This window comes from Mesoplodon mirus (genome assembly GCF_964341445.2).
Source record: "Mesoplodon mirus genome assembly, chromosome: 4".
NCBI lineage: Eukaryota > Metazoa > Chordata > Mammalia > Artiodactyla > Ziphiidae > Mesoplodon > Mesoplodon mirus.
The window spans coordinates 109,358,979-109,386,403 of record NC_138979.1 but is presented as its reverse complement, the minus strand read 5'-3'; the positions used below and the strand labels follow the sequence as shown (position 1 = coordinate 109,386,403).

General features: G+C 37.9%; 1 long non-coding RNA gene across 1 annotated transcript in view; it reads left to right on the top strand.

Moving 5' to 3' along the window:
- The first annotated feature begins 15,841 nt into the window (after positions 1–15,841).
- The window catches only part of LOC309802520, a 274,769-nt gene continuing 263,185 nt past the window's right edge, over positions 15,842–27,425 (top strand). The window contains exon 1 of the long non-coding RNA XR_014293818.1: positions 15,842–16,039. This is a non-coding gene — a long non-coding RNA (uncharacterized lncRNA). The remainder of the gene's footprint in view (positions 16,040–27,425) is intronic.

The window sequence follows — 27,425 nt, the reverse complement described above, 5'->3', positions numbered from 1 at the left end:
CTTCAGCTTTTGTTCCCACAGCATTTTTCATAAGCATTCCATCATAGTATTTATCACTTTGTGGTTTCTTTTATTTCCTTCTCAGTGTCATAGCAACCTGTGAGCTGTTTGATGGCAAGTAGTTTTACCTTTATCTCTCTCTCTAAATTGTTAGCACCCAAAGAAACAAGAGGCACCTAATGGGTACTTGACTGGTTGCTGTATTTTGTTCATTAGAATAAGGGGCCAGCCCTAACTAGGTGAAATTGAATGTGAAAAATATTCTGTTTAAGTATAAGCCACATAGGGTGGGCTATGTGGCTTATCAGCTACATGAATAAAGGTGACCTGGAGGTTTAGTCAACAGTAACCTCACTTGAGAGCAATGTAATTATAGGTAGCATCAATAGGAATAAATAGGTTATGTAGAGCACTGGAAGATATAATCCTATATTCTCCTTCATTGGCGTGAAAAAAGCTATAATGCCTAAGATTTCTGTAATAGTCTCTCCTATAAAATTTTGGGGACCACATTTTAAAATTAACCCAGACAGAATGAAACATTTTTTCAAAGGTGAACAGCAAGGATAGTGAAGGAAATAAAAAACATATCCTAAGAAGACACTCAGAAGGAGACAAGAGCACTGATTTCTGATGATCAACTGAATGTCTAAGGTATGAGTGGAATTAGGCTAGCTCTGTATGACCACAAGGATGAAATTAGCAAGTAAGGGGTATGAACTTATAGGAGTCAGATTTTGCTTCTGTAAAAGAATATTTTCTGATTATCAGAGTGGTACCTAGGTAGCCTAGCTCACCTCTAGAAGTGGTGTCACTTGGTACACACTGGGCATCTACTTTTTAGGAGTGATCAGATGGGATCAATTAGATATTCTCATGGATGTATTTTTTGTTTGATTGACCCATTTATTACCATCAAAAATTAAAGAAAGAACTTATATACATTTAGATGGAACAGAACTCATTAGTTTATTAGTTGCCAGAGTCCACATTATTTTATTCTCATAATTGTTTGCTGCATACATTTGTTTTCAACCTGCCTAGTTCTTGAAGACCTTTGAGTTTTCAACATCTGATTTGAAAGATTTCTTCCAATTGTGAGACTTTAGGCTTCTCTTCCTCAACATAAATTTTCCTCTCTATCTGCACAGTCCAGTGTCTTCATTGGTCCATCGTAGTTTTCTTCACCTGCCTTGGAGGACCTAGTGTAGTATGAGACCACTGGCCTTGTAACTGAAGCTCTAAATTGGGCAGGCTTATCGACTTTGTTTTGGGCATAAGACTTGGGCATGGAGGTGCAGAGATGAACTAGAGGTCTCTTCAGTAAGAATTGCTCACAAGAGGAAGAAGGACAGAGTAGAACTAGGCACGCCCAGTGATCCTTTCCAAATTAAACTGTAAGATAAAGCAGTCTACTTCCCCAAGGTCAGGGTGAAACCCAGATTTACACTTTTTAGGTTCCCTTCATAGGAAGGAAACGCAAGGGATGGGAAAAATATATTTTCCATTAACATCAGTGTCTTTTGCTAATTATTTTACATGTGTAGATATAATCTCCCCCAAAGCTAAGATATTTGAGAGCAGGCATATACCATATTATTTCTTTGTTTAACTCAAAGTGCCCAGGACTGTGTAAAGACTTTATAAATATTAAATACCATCACGTGATATAAACAGTAATGAATGAGAAATCTAGAGACTCAATTATAGTCCTAGCTCTGCTACTATGAGATCTTAATGTTCCAGGCCTCAGTTTCTTATCTGTGAAATGGGAGGATTAAAAAATGTATTATCCAGGAGGGAATCATAGGCCTAAGACCAATAAATATGGTTGAAATAGATTGCATGAATTGGTTATAAGAATCTATTCAGAAGTTAAAATGAAATAAAATGTAGTTATTCACTTATCTTGCAGAACTGACTTGCCATAATTGAATTTAATATAAGTGAAAGAGCTTGAATATTTACATAAGCATCTGATAATGACATAAATGTCTTTTCTGCACAGTTAGTTCCAATTTGCAGGTGCCTAGAGCATCTTCTTCCTGGACAGAGTCGTATACTCCATACTTATCTTTTTCCATCTTATTTTATCTTTAAAATGCTAATGTTCTGATCTTGGAAAAGTGTTCTGGAGGAGAAGGATCTGGTAACCTAATTCACACAAAGGTGAGAGGTTCATATTCTGTATCTGTTCATAGCAGAATTGTAGGAAAGTGTTACACACTAGGTGGGGAGATATTTTTGGACATGGAGCCTTTTTCCAGCATCTTTCATACCATATTACACTGGCATCTGTTCAGTCTATGCACACTTATAAAGCCAACTCAGCCTGTGTTTGAGAGAGATGATGATTGTGCATGTGCGTGGGGTGAGGTTGTATGTCATGCACCATAAAGGCTGGCTGACAGGGAGGTCCATGGCTGGCTGTTCCACATACAAATGGATTATCCTGTGAAATACCTTGAAGTATATAAATCTGCTTGGATTCTCAAGGGATGGACTAGATAACTTAGTAGGGTTTTTTTTGTTGTTGTTGTTGTTGTTGTTGTTTTTTGGTCTGTGTCTATTTCCTGAGATCTTTTCTGAAAAAAAATTTTGGGTCTCACATGTTGGAACAATTATCCAAGAATATTTCATCCCTGAGAAAAATATAACCCTTGAGTTGCTGCCAAAGTCAATGAGATCTATGGCAGCTTGCCTTCTGCACACAGACCTTGCACATTAACACTTTAAGGACGCGAGCAGAGAGTACGTTTCACTGTATCCTGCAGCTCACTTGTGAGTGAAGGAGGGAGACTGACTAGGACCTCAAGGAAGGTGCCCTACGGCACCTGAGGAAAATTTTATTACAAATTATGTGCTAAATGGGCTCATTCTGTTTTTAGGGTTGCCAGTCATATGCTGTAAACATCACTTCTTTTCACATAACTGACAACTTGAATAAAATATTTAAAAGGCATTCTTTGAAGTTAGAGAATATTGTGACACGGATCACCAACCCATTTCCTCTACTCCCTGGTGGCAAAGCTAACTCCACTTCCCAGCCCTCCTTTGCAGCTACTGGGTTTCAGTCAATGAAACAGAGTTTCAATCAATGGAATGTGATCAGAAATGACATACCCGCTTGTGGGCCTGGCCCATAAAATCTTCCCCACTCATGACCCTTCATCTTCTTTTCTTTTTCCAGTTAGCTAGGATAGAGTCAGCCCCCAGGGTGACATTGGGAGACACTTGATGAAGATGGTGGAACCTGAGTCTCTGACTCATCTCTTAATGAAGATCTACCCAACTAGAGACTCCTACACTGGACAATTATGAGACTGAGAAATTACCTTTTAGTGTGTTAAGTCACTGATATTTGTAGGTTTATCTCTTACAATGGTTAGCATTGCCTTGATCAATACAGTTATGATTATATTAATTTTCCTGAAGGTCATAATTTATATTGAATGGTATTTAGGAGGGACAACATGCTTTTTGGTATGGTAAAATTATGTCTGATAGAAAATTATACCCTTTGACTTTGAGATTTTTCCCTCTTCCACACCTGGCATGTACTATCTGAACATTTTCTGCTTCTGCTTAATCTTACCTAAGCTTATACTGATGCCCATTTGCCTTCTTGTTTTATTCTTTCCTCCTTTGTTTCTTCTCTTCCCTTTTCAGCTCTTCTGGCTCCTTTTTCTCATTTGGTATGTTCATTCATTCATTCAGCTAGTACAATATTAACCACATACCTATTACATATTAGGTGTTTGCTGGGTACTGAGTAGACAGTGGTAAAAGAAATAGACTTGGGTCTTCTCCCATCTCATGGAGTTTTGGGTGGGATACAGGAGATTGAAAATAAATTAAAAAATAAACAGATAAACTTATAATAATAGATTATGGTGTATATTATGAAGGAAATAAATATGATCCAGGGATGAACAATAATGATGTAATGATTCAGGGAACCCTGATTAGAGAGGTTTATCACAGAAGGTTCTGAAGAAGTGACATTTTAGCTGTGAACTGAGGAAAGTAGAAAATTAAACCATGGGAGGGGTAGGGGAGGAGCATTCCAACATATGTAGTGGCACTGAGGCAGGAAAGTATTTCACAGGTTCAAAAAAATTAAGGAGGCCACTGTGAATGCAGCCCGGTGGATGTTGGAGAAAACTATATTGAACAGATGAAATTAGAGGGTACATGGAACTGTACAGGACTTCAAATGTTGTGGGAAGGAGTTTGGCTTTTAATGGAAGTGCAATGACAAATGATTGAAACATTTGAAGTAGGAAAGTCATACAATTAATGTTTAAAAATACTCTAACTTTTGTTTGGAAAATAGATGGTAGGGAGCTCATGAAGAATGATAATCATCAAGGAGAATTTCATGGTTGTCCAGGTGAAACACAATGTAATTTGAACTGGAGGAGAGGCAGTGGGGACAGATATCAATGTATTTGCTGCACAATTTTAAATGCCTGTGTGATAAATAAATAAATAAATAAATAAATGCCTGTGTGACCTCCAAGTTGAGATGTTAAATGGGCATTTAGAGACATGAGTCTGGAGATCGGAGGAGGGTTCCATGCTTTAATATAAATTTGGGAGTTGTATTAGTGTATAGTACTTTAGTCACAGAGAAGAGTAAAAGATCCAAGGCCTCTACTTATGCTCACAGTGTGCTTTTGGGGTCAAAAGTTCCTATAAAGGGAAACAGGATACTAGAATGTCATTCAAACATGGCTGTAAGATAGGCAATTTACTAATCAACCCACAGCAATTAGAAATATATTTCCAGGGGGTGTTCAGAAAAGGTGGTGGGCTGCATCAAGCCATCTGCATCCCCCTTTCAATCACCATTGTAAAGATGCAAAATTTACAAAAAAGGAAAAAAGTTGACATTGAGGTTTGTAAACTTTTATGCTAGTAGATTTCCTGAAGGGCAAAGGGATTAAACTTGGAAGGAAATATGAAAGAACCAGGAAGTTGCTTGGTAGACAATGCTGAGCCTCTGCTTGAGCTGAGCTTTGTAGCTTTGTCTATGCTGTGGGTTGAGTCAACTCCACCCTGGTGACAGTCAAGAATGGTTTCTGGGGTGAGAGCCCCGGCTGGGTGGTGTTCTGCTTTAGTGCCAGGTCTCAGGTGTGTAGATCCACGGATGGTGGCCACTTGTGAGACTTATCATGTGACGTGCCCTGAGATAAAGGCCCCAGTGGAAGGAACATGCTTAGCTAAAATGTGAACCGAACCTTCTTTCCTTTCTCAGGCAATTAAAGAGCTTCGGTGCACACTTGGAGACACTGTTCACACAGGCGATTCTTCTATTAGGGAAGCAGATTGACTCCATTTTGATCATCCTGCCCTCGTCTGCTTGGCAAGCGCAGTGTGATGTCCATATGCTCTATTGTTCCCGTCAGCAGGGCGCTAACGTTTCTTTTGCTGCTGCTCTCACTTCTGTGGGGGATGTTTTTTTAGCCCCCTTTTCAATGTTGCCAACACATACATATATATTTTTAAAACATAGCACTTATTCTGGAACTGCAGAAGGTGTGAGCTCTGTGTCCTCTAGCCATGGTACTGCATTTTCATTCAAACTCTGCTTCCTGCCTTCAAATGCAGCGTAGATTAGTTTTCCAAAGAGGTACAGATCACCAGTAAGTGGCAGTAGCCTGGCTTAAAGACAGGCTGCACTTACACTTCAGAGGCGACTGCCTGGAACTGGGAAATTGTTGCAGCCAAACGGAATTTATTAGCGGGATCTATAGAATGTGTTTGAAGAGCTATGGTGGTGTGAGCCGGCAGGCACACAGGTTGGCCCACCATCACACAAAGTCAAACAGGCCAACTGCTCAGGGAATTCAGAATGGCATGCCTTGTCAGCATTTCTTTATTTCTTCCTGCAGAGAGACACAAATGGAACAAATTTTCAGTCCCAGTGACTTATGCTTCTTGTGCAGTTTTCTCTCTTCCTTAGAGCTTCCTTCCATGTTCTCAGCCCCCACTCTAGCTTCTCTTCCCCAGATGGTGTTAAGGAAGCAATTGTTTCTTTAGTGGTTCCAGCTGATTCCCTCCCTGCCAGTACCTGTATTTCCTGTTGGGCTGGATTTTTAGTGGGGCTGAATTTTCTCAGTTCCTCAAGTAAGGATTTTAAACTCTATAAAAGGGCTGTGGAATTTCACTTTTTTCACAAGAACTAAACGTAAAGTGTGGGCTACACTGCACCTATTCTGAGAGACCCCCACAGGAGTGGGAAAGATCCTTTATTCTTCTTGGGGATATGGAGCATTCAAAACCTATTTCAGAATGTTGATTTAGTTCTTCCAGATGACTTCTTTGTAGAATGCCTTCCCTGCTAGGGATCATTCAATCTCTACTGGATATAGCAAGTTATGGCGGGAAGAGGGATGGCCTTTGCAGCCAAACTCAGGTGGACTCAGATGTCAGCTCCATCTTTACTGATTGGGTGACCTTGGAAAAGCTAGCCTCAGTTTCCCTCTCAGCCAGTTGGGGTGAGGATCTAGTGGTGTGACTTACAGTTTTGGGAGTGGAGCAGGAGAACAGTGTGATATTGTAATGATAGGACTTCCTGTGGGATAATATTCCTAGGTTTTCAACATTTTAACTTTTTGTCATGAAGGAAATCTTGTAATTTTGACATTTTAAAAATAAATAGACCTATAACCTTTTCTTTTTTTTCACACAATAGCCAACTTAATGCTAACACATTTCATGATCTACTCCTTTTTTGACAGAAATCTGAATTCTCTATCCTAGGACCTAGGATTGGGATGCTGGGTGGGGCATGTTCTAATCTGTGTGTATTTAGTTGAGATAGGCAGATTTTCCCTCCAATTCTCCCCTTCCTCCCTACCAGACCTCAGCATCAGGATTAAGTGAGGTAATGTTTACTACATACCTGGAAATCAATTTGAACTATTTGAGGTTTAAGCGACTAAACTGACTTATTACCTCAATTTCCTTCCACATTCAATTTTATTTTTCAATACCAAACTCTCTAGAAAGCAGCCTAAACCTTCTCATTTCTACAACAGGGTTTTTTTTTTTTTTTTAAACATCTTTATTGGAGTATAATTGCTTTACAACGGTGTGTTAGTTTCTGCTTTATAACAAAGTGAATCAGCTATACATATACGTATATCCCCATATTCCCTCCCTCCCACCCTCCCTATCCCACCCCTCTAGGTAGTCACAAAGCACCAAGCTGATTTCCCTATGCTATGCGGCTGCTTCCCACTAGCTAACTATTTTACATCTGGTAATGTGTATATGTCAATGTTACTCTCTCACTTCGTTCCAGCTTACCCTTCCCCCTCCCTGTGTCCTCGAGTCCATTCTCTACATCTGCATCTTTATTCCTGTCCTGCCCCTAGGTTCATCAGAACCACTTTTTAAATTTAGATTCCATATATATTTGTTAACATACGGTATTTGTTTTTCTCTTTCTGACTTACTTCACTCTGTATGAGAGACTCTAGGTCCATCCACCTCACTACAAATAACTCAATTTTGTTTCTTTTTATGGCTGGGTAATATTCCATTGTATATATGTGCCACATCTTTTTTATCCATTCATCTGTCGATAGACACTTAGGTTGCTTCCACATCCTGGCTATTGTAAATAGTGCTGCAATGAACATTGTGGTACATGACTCTTTTTGAATTATGGTTTTCTCAGGGTATATGTCCAATAGTGGGATTCCTGGGTCGTATGGTAGTTCTATTTTTAGTTTTTTAAGGAACCTCCATACTGTTCTCCATAGTGGCTGTATCAATTTACATTCCCACCAACAGTGCAAGAGGGTTCCCATTTCTCCACACCCTCTCCAGCATTTATTACAACAGGGATATTGTAATTATCTGTAGTTATTCTGAAACTGCTACTACTGTTGTTGATAGAACATCTCTGTAATTGTGGTGGAAATTTTTTTCCTCTCGTCTTTCATAATTTGGGTGAATTTTATCCGAGTGTGAGGAAGCGCACAGCAGTAGTTTAAAAGAGAACCACAATGATGTCTGGTCATTCCCACCAGACTCTCTGACTCATTCCTACCAGATGGATCTCTGCCATATGAATATTCAGAGAGCCCCGAAAAGTCCATTAAAAACAAAGTTGAGCTCTACCTGTTTATAAATTACTTCTCTTTGTAATTATACTATGTTTCAGCAACTAATGGGAGTGAAACTTCTTAACAAAAACAACTGACTTTCCATAACATGAATTAAAGGAGAAATTAAGGTCAATTCTCTTTCAAATAACTGTCTCAAAAGGAAAAAAAAAATCTCTTCATTAATCAAAAGCATCCAGATCTACTTCCCCCTATTAATCCAGGTATATAGAACCTCCTAGCACTTGTAGCCAATCTCTGTCTGCTCTAATGGATATTTGGAACCTTTATTGATTTGGGTAAATTTGCTTCTTCTAAGGTCAATAATGATAAATGAGTCATGTTCTGCATGAAGTGACTTGGTACTTTGAATTAAATGATTGTAATTATCTGTAGTTATTCTGTAACTGCTACTGTTACTGCTGTTGACAGAACATCCATGTAATTGTGACGAGGATTTTTTTCTCCATTCTTTAATAATTTGAGTGAATGTTATCTGTGTGTGTGGAAGCTCACAGCAGAGGCTTAAAAGGGAAACAGGACAGTGTGGGGCACCTTCCCTTGTACTTTTGTCCTCATCCGCCACCTTCCCACTCTTCTCGCTCTGGGTTGGTGTTGGTCACAGCCTGCCACTCAAAATGATACCTGGGGACTTTGAGGAAGGGGCCAAGCCATGTACTGCCACCCAATGCCTTTCCAGGGGTGAGCTTAATTAGGCTCAGGACCCAGAGATGAAGGTTAATTGCCCACTGTGTTTCCTAGGCCATCCTAAGAGGGTATCTGTTTGGAAGTGATCATCTACCCTGCGGTGTTAAGTAAATACTCACTGGAGATGAGAAAACCCTGCCTGCCCACAGCCCTTGCTGTGCTTCGACCTGCAGCCGAGGTTTGAAGGGAGTCATCTGCGTGTGGTACAAAGCCTGCATTCTGCCTCCACGATGCAGGACAAAGTACAAAGGTGCTGATGGCACGTGTGCTTTCAGCTGACCTCTGGTTCAAGGGCTTGGCCACCAGCGCCTCAGCCTCCAGGTGAGGACAGTCTAGAGGCAAATTAGAATGGAATTAAAAGGAAGTTCCACTTCATACCCTCCAGCTAGATGCTTCTCCTCTTAACCAAGGGCCTAGAGATTTGTGTTTTAACGTGCATAAAGCAAATTTTAAGTTTTAAAAATGTTCTAAGAGAAAAACACTAAGTTGGACAAAGTATTTCATCTTTCTGTGCCTCAGCTTCAATTCTAGCAAAATGAAGTTGAAAGAAATGACTGCCTTTTGAAGATGTCTGGTTGCTCTAATCCAGGATTCTGGGACAATGGGGCTTTTAGAGAAAGGGTGCCGATATTACCTTTGAATGCAAATGGGTGTTAGAAATGTATTTATTATGGATCCTCCCAGCCAGCACCAAGGAGATGGGCGAGGGTCCCGATTTTAGTAGTATGAGTGCTTCAAAACCCAGAAAGGGAAGAGAGATAGAGTCAAATCCTGCTGGGATGAGGAAGCATTTTGCTAGAAATAAAATGGAGAGAAAAGAACTCACTGGGTTAGGTCCCACACATGCCAGCAGACTTGGAGCAAGAAATACCTTTATAAACTACAATTAAAGCAGAATACTCAAAAGGAGAGAGCAGGACACAACTTGTGCTTCCAGAAAGTAGAAAGGCATAGATGACAAGAGCTTGCTTGAGTTTAAAATGATAGGCTGCAAAGGAAGAGAGGGATGAAAGCAGGAGTTTAGAACCCAGGAAAGAGGCTGTTTAATGTTGAAATTCACTACAAGGAGAGCTTTATAACTTAGTGCAAGTTGCACAACTAGACAGGAGCCGACCAGGGCAGTGGATACCTCTGTGCTCTCTCCCAGCTGAGCTGTTGTTGGGGCTTGTCTCGCCTTTGGAGGAGCAGCTGTGAGCGGCACAGGACGTTTTGGACTGGGAGCCTCCCTATCTTGAGGGTCCTTCGTGGTGAAGAGGGAATGGTAAGGATTAGTCTTTGATTCCAGGACCTCTCGATCCCTTCCTCATTCTCCCCACCTCTCCTAACCTCGCAGGTCTAGAGGTTTCCAGCTGAGATCCATTCTCATTTGTTTGTGCTCTGTTTTGGGAGTGGCTGGTAAGACATTTTCATCTGGTTCTCATTTCCCACATAAGTCTGAGACCTCCCCCAAATGTGGGTTTTTTTTCCCATGAGAACAGAGGAGTGGGCCATCTTCCTCACCACCCCAGCCTGCACGTGCTGATGAAAAAGGAAAATCTATAAACAACTGAGGTCACCTTCAGGCACTTCTGGCTCTCTCAGCTGAGGAAGGCATTTGTGGCTACCTCCACTGGTCTTATTTCTGTGGGCATCAGTAATGAGGTGGAAGCCCAAGAGAGGACAGCCATGCTCAGTCATAGCATGGCTGTGAAGGTAGAAAAATGAGAAAAGACACTGAGAAGAAATGGCACACCATGACTGATAAGGCCACTGCTCCCTTCTCCATCTTTCACTAAACAAACTGTTGAAACAGCCGACACTGCTGTAAAGCCAGCAAAAACTGATGAACTTGTAGCAGGTGTTAGCACTTGTAGCCATCTAATTTCAGCTTAAACTCCCCAGTCCCCCGAGAACGTAGTTATGGAGACGGGGGAAAGTGAGTGCATTCCTGTTTAAAGTCTGGAATCAGAGGTTTTGGCTAAAGGCCAAAACCTTTAACCCGATTAACTCCTCTCTGAAACAGGAGAACATCAAGAAGAGACTGAATCTACTATGTTTTACAGATAAACCAAGTGGAGGGTCTGGTTCAAATAGTGAACCTGTTAAGAAAGAAGAGAATTAGTGCTAATGGACTGTTCTTTTTCTTTCTGCATATGAACTATATCAACTGCAGCCCTAATCCAACATCTGTCTGCCAGATAATGTGCACAGCTGTATGTGGGTCATTATTTGTCGAGGAACAGAATATCACATGGTAGATGCTGCACACTTCAGATGAACTGAAAGGAAATCTCTTACAGGAGGCAGCAAATATAGTTAGCCTTGCCTTTCAGTTTGGCCTTTATAATTATTTTTCTTTGAGTGCCCATTCTGCAGAGAAATTTACCTTAGAAAACAGAACAATGGAGTGGGCATTAGGGCAGCCAGCTCACTCATTTGCCAGGGTCTTTGTTCTTCATCAGCTCTTGTTGCAACAAAATACTACATCCATTGCATCATCTGTGCCTTGACTATCCTGCAAGTATTCCAGATTGAGGAGCACAGGAAGAACTGGGTCTGCCATGGCCTTGGTGGACATCAACTTAATGTCAGACAAGGAAGTGATGCTGAACAGAAAACAGCAACTGTTCAATGTCATTGTCTCCCTGACATTATTAAAGAGGCACTTAGTAGACAACTGGGACTTGCTGGCTTGTTGGCTATTACTTTAACATTTTTTTCCCTCCTACCAACCCATGGGGGTCTCTTCTGCTACTTATTTTTCCTTCTTTCTTCCTTTCTCCCTGGCCCAGGCCTCATCCTAACATGAACACTTCAAAGGAAAAGAGTATAGTAATTATTAAAATTCATATAAAGTGAAGGAATGGAAAATATGTTATAGATCATATATTTGCAAAGGGTGAGAAGGAAAAATGCATGTTGCTGGATATACCCCAGGGAAAATGAAGCATGTTGTCTGGTATCAACCTGTAATAGCCACATACATCCCAAGAATCATTTCACTGAGCCCACTGGCTGTCCCTGCTCAACAGGATTCTTCTAATGAAATAATGTGTAATAACGTATCTTCCTTCTAGAAAGACTTCCCTCTTCACTTGTGCAGGTGAGGGATAAAGGCACAGGGAAGATGGAGATGGGTGAGGTAGGTTCTGTTGCAGCTGCATTGCATACCTGGGCCAAGATGAGGCAGAAGCTGAGAGACTGGGGGAAGGATATTTCACAGTCAGTTTAGTGCTCAAATTCTGAGAAGCCCTTTCATTGTTGTTGATAAATGAGAAAGGAAAGGACAAACAAGCTCAGCAAATGGAGAAGCAGCAGTTATAAACACTAGGGGCCCTGAAACATCCCATGGAAATACTTAACTTTTGTACCTTTATGTTGGCTTGTAACCTTTCATTACAAACAGAAATGCCATGGGATCAGTGCACAGCTATTTATAGGCTGTGATCCCACAGCATTTCATATCATCCTAGAGAGTTATAGACTACTCTGTGGAACAGTCATTTTTGTTGAGGTCATCAAAAAACTCTAGTTACACCAATCAAGCAAAAAATAAAAATATAAAAGGAAACTAATGGATAATCCCTAAAGCAAAGAACTAACTTTGATTAGTATGGGATCCTACATTTCCCATCTTCCATAAACTGGAATTTCCCTTTAAGGAATTAGATCAAAAATTATAATTAGGGCTTTCCTGGTGGTGCAGTGGTTGAGGGTCCGCCTGCCGATGCGGGGGACACGGGTTCGTGCTCCGGTCTGGGAGGATCCCACATGCCGCGGAGCGGCTGGACCCGTGAGCCATGGCCGATGAGCCTGCGCGTCCGGAGCCTGTGCTCCGCAATGGGAGAGGCCACAACAGTGAGAGGCCCGCGTACAGGGAAAAAAAAAAAAATTATACTTATTATTGCCAAAAATGGGAATGAAAGAATTCATTTTCTTCAAAAATCAAACACCTCGGGTTTGTTTGAAAAGAAAAAATGCTAGCAACTGCAACCTCTATCACTCTTTTCCTGAGCACTCATGGGAAGAGAAATGTTAAGAAAAGTTATCCTCAGCAAATTATCAGTTTGCTGAATTATGAAATTAGAGAAATTGGAAGCAGCTCTGGCTCTGGGTCTATTTCCCCTTTCCCACACCAAAATGGAATCTTAAGTGAAAAATTACAGCATCTCCACCCTGTAATGAAATGTGTAGAAGAAATGAAAAATGCATTACTTTACCCCATGTGTATGTACTACATCATTACACCACTGAGAATTTCACTAATGATACAGAACATATGGGGGTCTTACATAATGAACTACAATGAGGTGCATTAAAAATATAGATGAGTTTAATTTAATATATTTATTTAATTGCTTACAAAAAATCTTTTATCGGGCAGTTTCATAAGACTTCTATAGGTGTCTGTTATTCCCATTGGTGAAGTCCAGGCTCTGTGTTATTGCCAGATTTACACCAGCATGAGTAGAAAGTGATTTAGTTAGCCACAGTGAAGGATATCCTAAGGTCCAAACTCTTGCTTGTTTTAATGATTTGGGTTGTGAATTCATTCTGTTCATATCTTCTTCTGAGTGTTGGTTCTAACTCTGGGCAAAGCTTTGTGGTTCAGTTTAACATGTTCCCATTTGTGATAATCATTTTATTTCCCCCATAGGTTGTTGCCCTCTCCCTTCTTTCTCTTCAACAAACAAACTGTTGGGAATATTTCAAAAGTTGCCATCCTAGTGCCACAGAGATATGAAAATATAATTTGATAGAGAATGTGAATGCTTTTTAATACAGGGTATAATTAGATTTTACACCCTTCAGGAAGTAGGTAGTAGTTTGGCTTATAGTTAGTAGTGGATGGTAAATGTATTAGATTTAGATTACTCAGTTTTTCATTGGATCTCATTGAAAATTGTTCAGCTTTATTTGTGCAGTATAACCTCAGTCTCTAGTATTTTAAGAGAGTGAAACTTTACCTTAGGGTTTCAAAGAGGGAGAGAAAAACCTTATTTTATTTTGCACAGTTCTGATTTTTGTTTAAGAGTATTTACATTCAGCAACAGGTTGCAATAATTCAGAAACCTCATCCTAGCTTAAAACTCAGACTAAAACTCAATTTTCTGTTACGATAATTTTATATAAACCCTGTTACATCTCAATTTATGGAAATAATTAGAGCAAATTAGATCACAGGAAAGTTTAATTAACCAGGCATAGTTTTGAGTTAAAGTTCATTTTCTGTGAAAATTAGAAAAGCCTGAGTACTTGGTTCTTCATTATATGATGATTCAGCATCATACATCAATGGCATCCTGGGCAAGTGAGGGTGGGGCAGTGGCCTGGAGGGTGATGTCCCCACTGACCTGGAACTGGAGATGATGCCATGAAACCTGAACAGTCTAGAAAGAGGAACACTGCAAATACAGACCCAACTATTTCCAGTGCATTAAACTCCAGGTTAAAATTTCCTGCAGTTGATTATTCATTTTTCGCATTACTTAAGAAGGTATTGGGCTTCCCTGGTGGCGCAGTGGTTGGGAGTCCGCCTGCTGACGCAGGGGACACAGGTTCGTGCCCCGGTCCGGGAAGATCCCACATGCCGCAGAGCGGCTGGGCCTGTGAGCCATGGCCGCTGAGCCTGCATGTCCGGAGCCTGTGCTCCGCAATGGGAGAGGCCACAACAGTGAGAGGCCCGCATACCGCAAAAAAAAAAAAAAAAAAAAAAAGAAGGTATTGTTTGATTTTTTTAAAAAATCAGCCTCCTGGGAATTCCCTAGTGGTCCAGTGGTTAGGACTCGGCACTTTCACTGCGGTGGGCCCAGGTTCCATCCCTGGGTCAGGGAACTAAGATTCCGCAAGCCACACAATGTGGCAAAAAAAAAAAAAAATATCAGCCTCTTATTCCTGTATCATATCTGCTGGAAGCCATAGGATAGTGTTTGTATCTGAATATTTAGGCATGGGAATTACATTTTATACATGAAGGAGTAACTTTTCCGATTTTACATTCACTATCATGCTTTAATTTTTCTAACATTCATATTACAGAGTTTTCTACAAAAGCAATATACATAACATGTGGCTTAATATTTACTTTGTATACACATAGAAGATTTGGCAAATCTTTTTCTGATGATTAAGGCCTTGAATTAAAATGTATCTATTCATGGTAACTTGATTTGGATTCAGGTAGACAATTAAGGTCTACCTTTAAAGCCTGGCTTAAATCTCCACTCTTTCAAGAAGCCTCCTTGAACACTCAGTCAGTTTGTCTTGCCTGCTCTCTTATAATACTCTCTCATAGTCTGCCTTGATTTAAGGTTACTTATGCATACTCCCTACACTCTTGTAAGCCAGGGACCTTCTATCATCCATCTTTGCATATGCTACAACACTTAGCACAGGGTTTTGCCTATAGTATGTGTTCAATAAATATTTTACTGATTGTTAATGTGAGGAACTGTTTATTGTTCAGGCCACACGGTTTTGAAACACATCTATGTGCAGTCAACACCTTTGAATTTCTTCTTTCAGTGCAACAGCATGGAGAGCAAAGACTAACTTGATAACTCATACTGGAAGCAGCTCAGGGTCCACATGTTCACCACCACCCATTTCCCCCGACATTTCTATCCAGCTCACTCAGACAACAATTCCACTGTGGAAAGCAGGAATCACACTAGCCAAAAATCGTGTTAAATCAATATTTTGTATCATAAGTGGAATGCCATCAAACATGGAATTTGGCAGATCATACAGATCAACCATGAAATTAAATTTGACTTCCCCTGAATATAGTGGGTCATCTCAGAAACTTCTTGCACAGGGGAGTTTAAATAAATATAGTAAATCTTTATTCACTACAAAAATAACTAAATGCATTTGTATATAATTTACTCTCAGATTAAGAATATGAATCTTTTACTTTGATTTAAATTTGACCAAGTACATTTTTTCCCTATCTCTTTTCTATAATCACTATAGCATAAATTCTAACCATGGCCACCGTTTTCCATCAAAACACGTAACTTTTTTTTTTTTTTTGCAGTACGCAGGCCTCTCACTGTTGTGGCCTCTCCCGTTGCAGAGCACAGGCTCCGGACGTGCAGGCTCAGTGGCCATGGCTCACGGGCCCAGCCACTCCGCGGCATGTGGGATCTTCCCAGACCGGGGCACGAACCCGTGTCCCCTTCATCAGCAGGTGGACTCAACCACTGCGCCACCAGAGAAGCCCAAAACACGTAACTTTTTAATATAGTTTTTTAAAATGCTTTTCTTCACCCTTTTCTCCCACCCCCACCCCCTAACCCCCACCCCCTACCCCCAACCTCTGGCAACCACTAATCTGTTCTCTGTATCTATGAGCTTGTTTTTTTTTTCTCTTAGATTCTACATATAAGAGGGATCATACAGTATTTGTCTTTCTTTGTTTGACATATTTCACTTAGCATAATGCCCTTGAGGTCCATCCATGTTGTCACAAATGGAAAGTTTTAATTCTTTTCATGGCTGAATAATACTTCATTGTGCATATATACCACAATTTCTTTATCCACTCATCCAATAATGGACACTTTGTTTCTGTACCCTGGTTATAGTAAATAATGCTACAATGAATATGGGGTGCACATATATTTTTGAGTTAGTGTTTTGGTTTTCTTTGGATAAAATCCCAAATGTGGAATTACTGAATCATATGATAGTTCTGTTGCTATTTTTATTTTTTGAGGAAACTTCATACTGTTTTCCATAGTGGCCACAGCAATTTACATTCCCACCAATACTACACGGATTCCCTTTTGGCCACATCCTTGCCAACACTTGTTATTTCTTGTCTTTTTGATAATAGCCATTCTAACATGTGTGAGATGACTTCTTATTATGGTTTTGATTTGCATTTACTTGATGTTTAATGATGTTGAACATCCTTTCATGTACCTGTTGGTCCTCTATGTGTCTGCTTTGGCAAAGATAGTCTGTCCCTTTTTAAATCAGATTGCTTGTTTCTGTTTACGGCTGAGTCGCTGAGTTCTTTATGAATTTTGAATATTAGCCTCTTTCTAGATATATGATTTGTAAATATTTTATTTAATAGGTTGTCTTTTCATTTTGTTGTTTCCTTTGCTGTGCAGAAGCTTTTTATTTTGATGTAATCACACTTTATTTTTGCTTTTGTTGCTTTTCCTTTTAGTGTCGCATCCAAAAAATCATCACCAAGACCTATATCAAGGAGCTTCCACTTATGTTTTCTTCTAGGAGTTTTATGGTTTCAAGTTTTATGTTCAGGTCTTTAAATCATTTTTAGTTAATTTTTGTGTATAGTATAAGATAGTGGTACAGTTTTATTGTTTTGTGTGTGACTATCCAGTTTTTCCAATACCATTTATTGAAGGGAATATCCTTTCCCAGTTGTATGTTCTTGGTTTTTTGATCATAAATTAATTGACAAAATATGCATGGATTTATTTCTGGGCTCTCTATACTGTTCCAATGATCTATGTGTCTGGCTTTATGACAATACCATACTGTTTTATTTACTATAGCTTTGTAATATAGTTTGAAATCAGGGAGTGTGATGCCTCCCCATTTGTTCTTTCTCAAGATTGTTTTGGCTCTTCAGAGTCTTTTCTGATTCTGTACAAATATTAGGATTATTTTTTTCTTTTTCTGTGAAAAATGCTGTTGGAATTTTGATAGGGATTGCATTGAATCAGTAAATTGCTTTGGGTAGTTTGGACATCTCAAGATTATTGATTCTTCCAGTCCATGAACATGGTGTCTTTCTCCATTTCTTTGTGTACTCTTCAATTTCTTTCATTGATGTCTTGTAGTTTGCAATATACAGGTCTTTTACTTTTTTGGTCACATTTATTCCTAGGTATTTTATTCTGTTTGATGCAATTGTAAATGGCATTATTTTCTTAACTTCTCTTTCTGATAGTTCATTATTAGTGTATAGAAATGCAACAGATTTTTGCTTATTGATTTTGTACCCTGTAACTTTACTGAATGTTTATTAGTCCTAAGAGTTTTTTGATGGAGTCTTTAGGGTTTTCTATATATACTATCATGCCATCTGTAATTAGTGACAATTTTACTTTTTCTTTCCAATTTGTATTCCTTTCACTTCTTTTTCTTACCTAATTGCTCTGGCTAGGACTTCCAGTACCATAAATAAAAGTGGTGATAGTTGTTATCCTTGTTCATTCCTGATCTTAGAGGGAAATCTTGCAGCTTTTCACTGCTGAGTATGATACTAGCTGAGGACTTGTCATATATGACCTTTATTGTATTGAAGTTTGTTCCTTCTATACCCACTTTGTTGAGGATTTTTTCAGAAACTGATGTAGAATTTTACCAAATGATTTTTCTGCATTTATTGAGATGATCATATGATTTTTTATCCTTCATTTTGTTAATGCAGTATGTCACATTGACTTATTTGCAGATGCTGAACCATACTTGCATCCCTGGGGTAAATGCCATTTGATTATGGTGTACAATCCTTTTAATGTATTGTTGAATTTGGTTTTCTAATATTTTGTTGAGCATGTTTTCATCTGTGTTGATCAGGGATATTTTCTTTTCTTGTGGCATCCTCATCTGGTTTGGGTATCAGAGTAATGATGGCCTCATAAAATGAGTTTAGAAGAATTTCCTCTTCTTCTATTTTTTGGAAGAGTTTGAGTAAGATTGGTATTAATTCTTCTTTAAATGTTTGGTAGAACTCACTAGTGAAGCCATTTGTTCCTGGACTTTTGTTTGTTGGGAGGTTTTTGATTACAGATTCAATCTCCTTACTAGTAATCAGTCTGTTCAGATTTTCTGTTTCATCATGATTCAGTCTTTATAGGTTGTATGTTTCTAGGAATTTATCCATTTCTTTTAGGTTGTCAAATTTCTTGGCATATAATTGTTCAGAGTAGTCTATTATGGTCCTTTATGTTTCTGTGGTATCATTGTAATATCTTCTCTTTCATTTCTGATTTTATTTATTTGAGTCTTCTTGCTTTTTTTTTCTTGGTGAGTTTAACTGATGGCTTGTCAATTTTATTTCTCTTTTCAAAGGACCAATTCTTTGTTCCATTGGTCTTCTCTATTGTCTTTTTGGGCTCTATTTCATTTATTCTGAGCACATTGTTTCATTTAGTATATATTTATTATTCTTCTCTAATCTTTGTTATTTCCTTTTCCTTCTATTAACTTTGGACTTTGTTCTTTTTTCTAGATCCTTGAGGTGTAAAGTTAAGTTGTTCATTTGAGACTTTTTTCTTGTTTCTTGAGGTAAATATTTATTGCTATGAACTTCCCTCTTAGAACAGCTTTTGGTACATTCCAAAAATTTTGGTGTACTTTCATTTTCATTTGTCTCAAGGTACTTTAAAATTTCTCTTTGATTTTTTTATTTGACTCATTATTCAGTTCAGTAGCATGTTGTTTAATCTCCACATATTTTTTTTTAATCACAATTGCATAAAATTCCAACCATGGCCACTGGTTCCCATCAAAGCATATATATTTTATGGTATCTGAGGGCCAAGATTTAATTTTGGAGAATAGTTAATATTAATATCATATGATATTTATTGTAATTAATAAAACTATCTATCATTGTCAGACTTATAAAGAGAGGTTGTAGTATAATTGACTGTATTTTATCAAACATGAGAAAACAAAGGCATAGAGAATTTGCCAATGGTCACAGAGCAGGGATAGTGTAATGTCAGGTGCATGTCTTTTTATTCTGTTGTTAGGATGTTGAGCCATACCATCTGTCTGTGAGTCTCTGACTATTTATTATCTGAAACTGGTTTGCCTATCATAATGTCTTAAGCAGAGTCCTGAGTATCCCTCAAATACATTTCATTTGTATCTGAAATATTTGTAGACATTTTGGAGTATTATGTCTGATATCATAGGAATTTGAAATGCATCAAATAAAATGAAAGCACACTGAAAAAATATAACTTCATTGACCTTCTCATTCTACCAATAGGTTTAGTGAACTTGCCATACATTTAAAAAGAAGAATTTATGGTCTAAACGACCCCTCCCACTTTACCCAATTCATGGAATTTTGACTAAAAGTACCATTGAATTGTACACTTTAAATGGGTGATGTGAATTTATGGTATGTAAATTATATTTCAATAAAGGTGTTAAAAAATAAGTATACTTCCTGGATTGCTGCAAGTGAGTAAACATATGCAAACACACATAAATTGTTTAGAAAGTCACCCAGATGTAGCTATTCAAAGTGTCATTTTAGACCAAAGGTTTGAATGCTGGAAGATAATTTATAACTCTTCTGGTTGCAAAAACTAGAGACCCAGAGAGGTTGTATAATCTGGCCAATATCTCACAGAGAGTTAAAGGCAAAGGCAGGTTTTGAAGCCCATTCTCCTACACAGATGAGAGCAAGACTTGTAACTTCAGGTTCTCATGAGTTTACGGCAATGCCCATGAAATGGGCATTGCCCCATGAAAAACATTGACCATGTTTTTCATGGACTATACATCTTCTAAAGTTTATGATCTCTCAGTCATATTGTAGTCTTATGCTTAAAGCTGTCAGATCACTTGGTACTGGCCCCAGAACCTAAAAGTACCTAAATGAAAAAGGCTGAGTCTAAATAAATATTTCTGTGGGAAAGAAAAATGCTTCCTTTTCCTTTTCTTAGTTCTTATTTAATTAACCTTATAATCCATGTCCTTTGTTTTAAGCTATTTCAAGTCATTTTGGGGAATGGGTATAAGCAAATTTGAAACTTCAAAAAAATGAAATTATCAATCATAAACTTGGTGTTACATTGCCTACTCTGTTGATTTTCTCTGAAATTAAAGGTTGCAGATACTTAATAGTATTAAGTCTGCACTGAAGACTTGTAAAAACTGCCTGTATGCTAGAAGCCATTTTTGAATTAAAATTTTTTGAACTTTTATCTGTAAACTGACATAGATCACTATACTTGGAGCAAGTATCCATTTCATTGTACCATATTGTGAATGAATTCACTATAATGGAAACAATCTTTTTTTAACCTTTATTTTTAGCTGTAGGTCTAATTTCGCTTTGAAAAATATGGGCTTCATATTTGCAGCCAAATGAACTTCATGTTTGCAATAAGAAAGATGTGCTTCATTATTTGAAACAATAACCCATGTTTTACTGAGAGACATAAAAGAAGGCTGAAATGAATGGAGAGACACACCATATTTCAATATAGAAAGAGAATTCTTCAAAACCTAACTTCTTCCTAATTTCCAGGTTTAATTCAATTTTATTCTAGATTCTAGAAAGTTTTTTTCCCGTTAAATTAGATATTTCTAAGTTGACCTGAAAATATAAAAGAGTGATACTAGACAAGAAAATAAGGCAGGGGGGCAGGTATTAGAGGAAAAGTGATATGTAATTTTTAAAAACCCATAATAAGTATAATAATAAAAAATATGTACTGGCATATGGATCAATGGAAATAAAAATGGAAACCAGGGGAAAAAAGACCCAGTATTGTATATGTATATATATACTAGATTTTTTTTTTTTATATCTTAGTTCCCCGACCAGGAATTGAACCTGTGCCCCCTGCAGTGGGAGCGTGGAGTCTTAACCACTGGACCGCCAGGGAAGTCCCAATATATACTAAAATTTAAGTGAAATGGAAAGATAAAAAAGAGCCACATCCTCTGGAATGTGCTTTGGATAGCAGGAGAATAAATATTGTCTTTCAGACCCTGCCCAATATCTTCTCCCCTTCTGCTTATAGAGGTGTTAGTGGGAAATTAATTCAAGCAAAGGATTTAATACACAAAATTTGAAGCCATTTTAAAGACAAACTCTGATTCCAAAGCTCTGCCTGTTCTTTGGCCCCAAGTCTAACTTGGCCCCAAGCTAAATCCATGGGACCAAGTTAGACTTCCCATTTAGTTATGAATGCTATCTTAAGAAGAGGACCCTGAGATAAGTATTGGAGTGCAAGTAGTTGATTTGGGAGGTAATCCTAGGAAATACTGACAAGGGAATAGAGAAATAAGACAGAGAAGGAAGGCAGCCCAGAAAGTTTTTGTTGTTAATCACATTGCCATTGTGGGCAAATGGAGCCTGATCTCGCTGGGAAAATCTGGGAGCTGGTGTAAAACATGCACCTAGACTCTTCTGTTCCAACCCATCAAGGGTAAGAGAACTTGGGTATTTATACAACAGTTATTTGTCGAGGGATGCTGGGTTGGGAAAGGGGCAGGCAGTAATCTCTGGATACTTCCAACCTTCTGCTCCCATGGACCAAACAAACTTTGGTGGCCAAATAATGCCTCAGGCAATAAATCCAGGTGTTGGCAGCTGGAAGTCAGGCCAGTAAGCTCTGAAGTGCTAAGGGGATATAGATGAAGAAGAAGTAGCAGTGTCTGATACAAGAGCCAGTACTCTAGGCATTTGCTTTGCACAGCAAAGAAATTAGACTTTTTAGTTTTCCTGTGATAACTTGAACTGAAAAAAGGTGGTGAAGGACGGTTGATAATTGCTGAGCTCCGGAAAGACATATGACAGGTGAGAGAACTCAGCAGGGAGAAAGCAACTGGCATTTGGGCAATCTAAGGAGAAATCTTTGTGACAGTGATTGGAGGGTGCTGCTGTGAAATTTTAGACACAGTGATGTTTTATGATGAATCTTAGGGTGTTTCCGCTTCCATGTTATACTCTCCTTCAATTATCTCCAAACTTTCAGTAAAAATCTGTTATGCATAATAGCCCTGTGTTAGCAGTGCCTTGGGAAATAAAGATGAAGGGACTGTGCCCATGCAGAGAATGAAGCTGTGCAGAGTGGTGATGAGATGGTTAGAAGTGGTTGACAATTGAGCAAGATTTTTATGTGAGGTGAGCACCAGAGAATGTAAATCTCCACAGGAATCCCTGGAATATTGGGAAGACTGCTAGTAATCGTGTGACTTTATATAGATTGTATTTTAAAAAATAACCCCAGAAAGCTACAGGACTTGATTCTGTCTCTACTTAAAATTTTAATATATTGCTTATTACAAATTTTTGCATTAGTTTTGATTTTTTAAAATATTGCATCAAAATATTATTTATCTTGATTATTGAGGTTTTCTTAGTGCCTCCTTAAATTTTGCCCTGCAGGTAAACTCCTCACTCATTTCATCCAAGTTTTGGTCCCAGCATAGGGCTACTTAGGTCATCTGTAAAAGATAGTATTATAAATTACTGGGGAAAGAAAGTGGTGGTGGGAAAATTGATTTATCTATTTAAGAAAATATACCCTAAGTTCATTCTTTGTAGCAAATAAATTTAAAAGTGTTAAATAAATAAAATTAAAGTATAAGAGAATAATATTAGATCTCAGGATACAGAAGTAATTCCTACACATATAGCATAATTGAACTACATAACAACTTAAAACTTCAATTTGTTTCAAAAAATGTGAAAGGTAGACAAGGAAGGAAATTTACAAAAAATATTTTGAAAGGACTAAATCATCAATATGTTAACTTGATTTTGGAAAAGTAACTTTGAAGTTTGAATAAGGATCCTTAAAACTGTCTATACTCCTTAATACAGAAATCTCACTGCTAAGAATCTATTCCTTATGAAATAGTTGAAGATGTGGCCAGAGGCTTATGTATGAATGTAGTATTATGTAGGGTTATCAGCAATAACAAAAATTCTTGAAAGAATCCAAATATCAAAAACTACAAAGATGGTTGAAGAAATCACGGCAGAGTGATAGGATGAAACATTATACAAATATAAAAAATATGCTTTTAAAAGATTGACCTTTGTCTTAAAAAAAATATATGCTTTTAAGAATATTTAACCTGGGCTTGAGCTACAGCAGTGTGTCCACATGACTGGGGATGGCATAGCAGAGGAGGTGCCAGGAACATACGTTTGAGTTGAGATCATTGCCATGGAGACTACAGATGACTCAAAGACAGAGACCCCTCTTCCACAATTTTCTGGATTTTAAGTCCTAAGTTCTGTGCAAGATTGTTAAGGAGCAGAAATAAAAGGTGACTTAAACTGTATTTCTATCAAACCCTAGGGAGTGAGTTTCTACGTCAAATGTGATTTGATTTAGAAAAATAAATATATATCACATAAGATATATAATCTCTTAGTGATGGGATTATGGGTGATTTTCATTTTCCTGTTTATACTTTCCAACATTATATTTAAGAATGTATTCTTGGAGCAAAGGATTTTTGTATCTCAGCTTATCACTGTGGCATATTTTCCAGATGTTTAGGAAAAAATGTCTTTCAAATAAATATAATTTTTTGCTGTAGGGAAATAGAAGCCTCAAAAAATGGAATTATTTTTTCCCAGTAATTTTCATATTTTGATAGTAGAAAGCCATATAAGCATAAAAGGGATTGAGAGGGCAGAAGTGTATTCTATGCTACAGCAAACAAATGTCATGACATGCCCTTTGGAATGAACTTAAAGATAGTTGATTAAAGATCATTTTCTGCATTTCTTATATGGTCAGTATTCACTCACTTCTGTATGAAGCCACAGGTTGTAACAGGAGCACGGAACTGGATATCAGGAGACTGAGAATCTAGTACCCCTTCTATCACTCCCATCAAAGAGATCTTGGCCACCGTTCACCACCTTTGTTGATTCTAAAAGGAAGGATTTTCTGTAGGTATTGATTTTTGGTTGGGTCTCTGAAATATTTGCAGATGTGAATCTTGATTTACTAAAATCTTAGGTAGAATTCATCTTTGGATCTGCCCATTTGGAGCTTACAAAATACATGCCAACCAATGATTGTATTTTATTCAATCCTTGGTATCTTTGAAGCTGGGGACATAAATGTTCACAAGAGAACCAACCTCAGTATCTATAAAAGCAACATGTTATATATATATATATATATATATATATATATATATATATATATATACACACACACACACACACACACACACACACACATATATATATATACACACACACACATATATATATATATATACACATATATATATATGACTAAACTTTTCATGTGAAGACAATTGATGGTATTTTTCTTTTTTTGATTGATGGCATTTTAATGAGCATTTTGATTCTAGGCATGCCATGGCCTCAAAAACTAATGTACTTTATGAATAACAATGAATCTAGTCAGTACAGTACCATCATGTCATTTGCTCAGTGGGAATATCCAGTGCTGTACCACAAATGTTAAATTGTTCTTCCTTAAAGGAGGTGACATCATGCAAGAACTTCAAATCCAGTATTAAATGATTCTTTTTTTCTTTTAATTACAAACGCAGCATCCCCTCCCTGCTTTTTCCCTCATGAGTTGCTTTTTTTTTTGTCTTGACTCCCTGACCCAACGAACTTAGTGAAGCACTGGGTGCAGTTTGCTATTTGACTCACAAGATATATCGACTGGCAGACTCATATATTTTCTCCCTATTTACAAACAAAAACCAAAATACAGAAAGAAGAAGAAGGGAAGACAGGAATCTTAAAAAATTTTATTGAAACATTATCATTTTGTTTGGGCACAAAGATGAATAGCCTAGAGCTGTGAGCTAAGGAAAAGGGGAGTGGCCTGGGGGGCACACTTTGGATATGATGCCACCTTTCAGGTGGCTTTCATTTTCATGCCTGGGAGACAAGCATCTTAAAAAAAAAAGCCGGCTATTGCATATAAAGTTTAGAGAATTGAGTATTGTCTACTAAAGCAACAAGATTTATGAGAGATGTCTGGCTCAATTGCATTAGGGAAAAAAATGATTTCAAAAAAATCACTTCCCTGCCTTTTAAAATGAAAACCATCTGCAATGAAAAATTTTAAATGATAAATCTTCTCCTTTCACACTGCTACTGATAAATGGTTAGTTTTCTTCCTCTTTTTGGAGGGGACGGAATAGATATATAGGAATATGTGATATTTGTGTACACAGACCCTTTATTAAATGTCCGTATACTTTTTTTCTGGAATTTTTAATGACTCTAAGTTGTTTATTATTATTATTATTATTATTATTATTATTATTATTATTATGTGATATTATGAGAGCTATTGCATGGAAAATCCGGACTGTAACTTTTTGGAGTTGACATTCAATAACATTTGACCTTTCTTACCTCTGAAGAAAATATTATTCTGTCTCAATAAATATAGTGATTCCAGATCCATAGGGTATATTTAAGTCAAGGTCTGTCCAATGTAATATTTTAAATTAGTCAATTTATACAAGCTTATATTTATATTTGATGTTAAACATTCAATCATAGATGCTTTTTATAATGCAGTATACTTTTCATTTTGATAAAAATCTACAAATTCTAGCATTTATTCAAAGTGTAAAAGAAAGAAATAACTCCATAATTATCATGTGCTCACATACACATGGGTGTGAGCAAACACACGCAGAGGGGCAGTGACTGAAGTAATAAAGCTGCATGTTAGCTTCTCTCTTTTTTTTTTTTTTTTTGTTCTCTACTGTAAAAGCATTTAGGCAAGTGTGTGCATTGTTTCATTTTACCCAAATCCTGACAAAGGGTGAGAACCTAATAAATGGCAATGACAATTCACATAAAATCATTCTATATATCCTGTGACTCTCAGTTTATTAATCTAGAGTGCACTGAATCTCATATGGCTTACTGTGAAGCAGTAGGGAGTAGAACTATCTGTAATGGTGGTTTCTCTTCCTTTCCTCAAATATAGGGGCACCCAGGCTCCTTTGGAAACATGCAAGTTTAATTGGAAATTCTGGTGCCTACTTTACTAGTCATAAACTAGGTAATTGTTTCCTAATGCAACCTGGCAGTGCCATTGAGGGCAGATTATACAGAGCTGCCATCCTGAGGTGTTCTAAACAAGTGACAAATCATTAACAGCAAGTCTCTGGATCTCCCTGAGTGAGCTCTGTGGCTGCCACTGGAGGGAAACAAGACCAGAGAGGAGCGAGGGAGATCTGAGTAGGCAGAAGCTGCTGCATTAATGACTGGCATTGCCAGCACTGTGTGCTGCAGATGACTGCGGCATCTTCACTTTCACCTTATTCTCAGAGGTGTTGCTATGGGTACCATCTCAGAGGTGTCACAGGAAAAAAGAGCAGGAGGTAGACTGATGAACAACATAGGGAAGTAAAGGATATGCAACAGCATAGCAATATGAAGACATCCTTCCCATACAAACGAGTGTGTTGCATACTTCGATAGGGACCCATTAAATATAGAGGATGGCAGACAGGAGAGTTGGTTGAATTGTCAACAAATGACAAATAAAAGGTGCTTTGGAACTATTTTATGGCCCCAATTATCCATAAGATAATAGTAGTACTGGACCTTTATCACTCAGGGTACAACCTTTGTCACTAAAGTAATTTATGAGGACCTGGGAATTGTATGCATGTGTGGTATATGGGTGTCTTTGTGATATGGAAAGACTTGGGAAAGCTGTTCATTATTTTAAAGGCTATGTTTTTCTGCACTCTTTTCAAACTCCTGCTCCCTCCCATGATCAGAGATTCTATGAAGGTGCCAACTCCCTAGCATTTTGACTCTGAAATTAAACGTCATTGTAACCTTCCCTCCTGCAATATGTTAATCATCATTAGCCTAATTCTTTCTCTTTCTCTCTG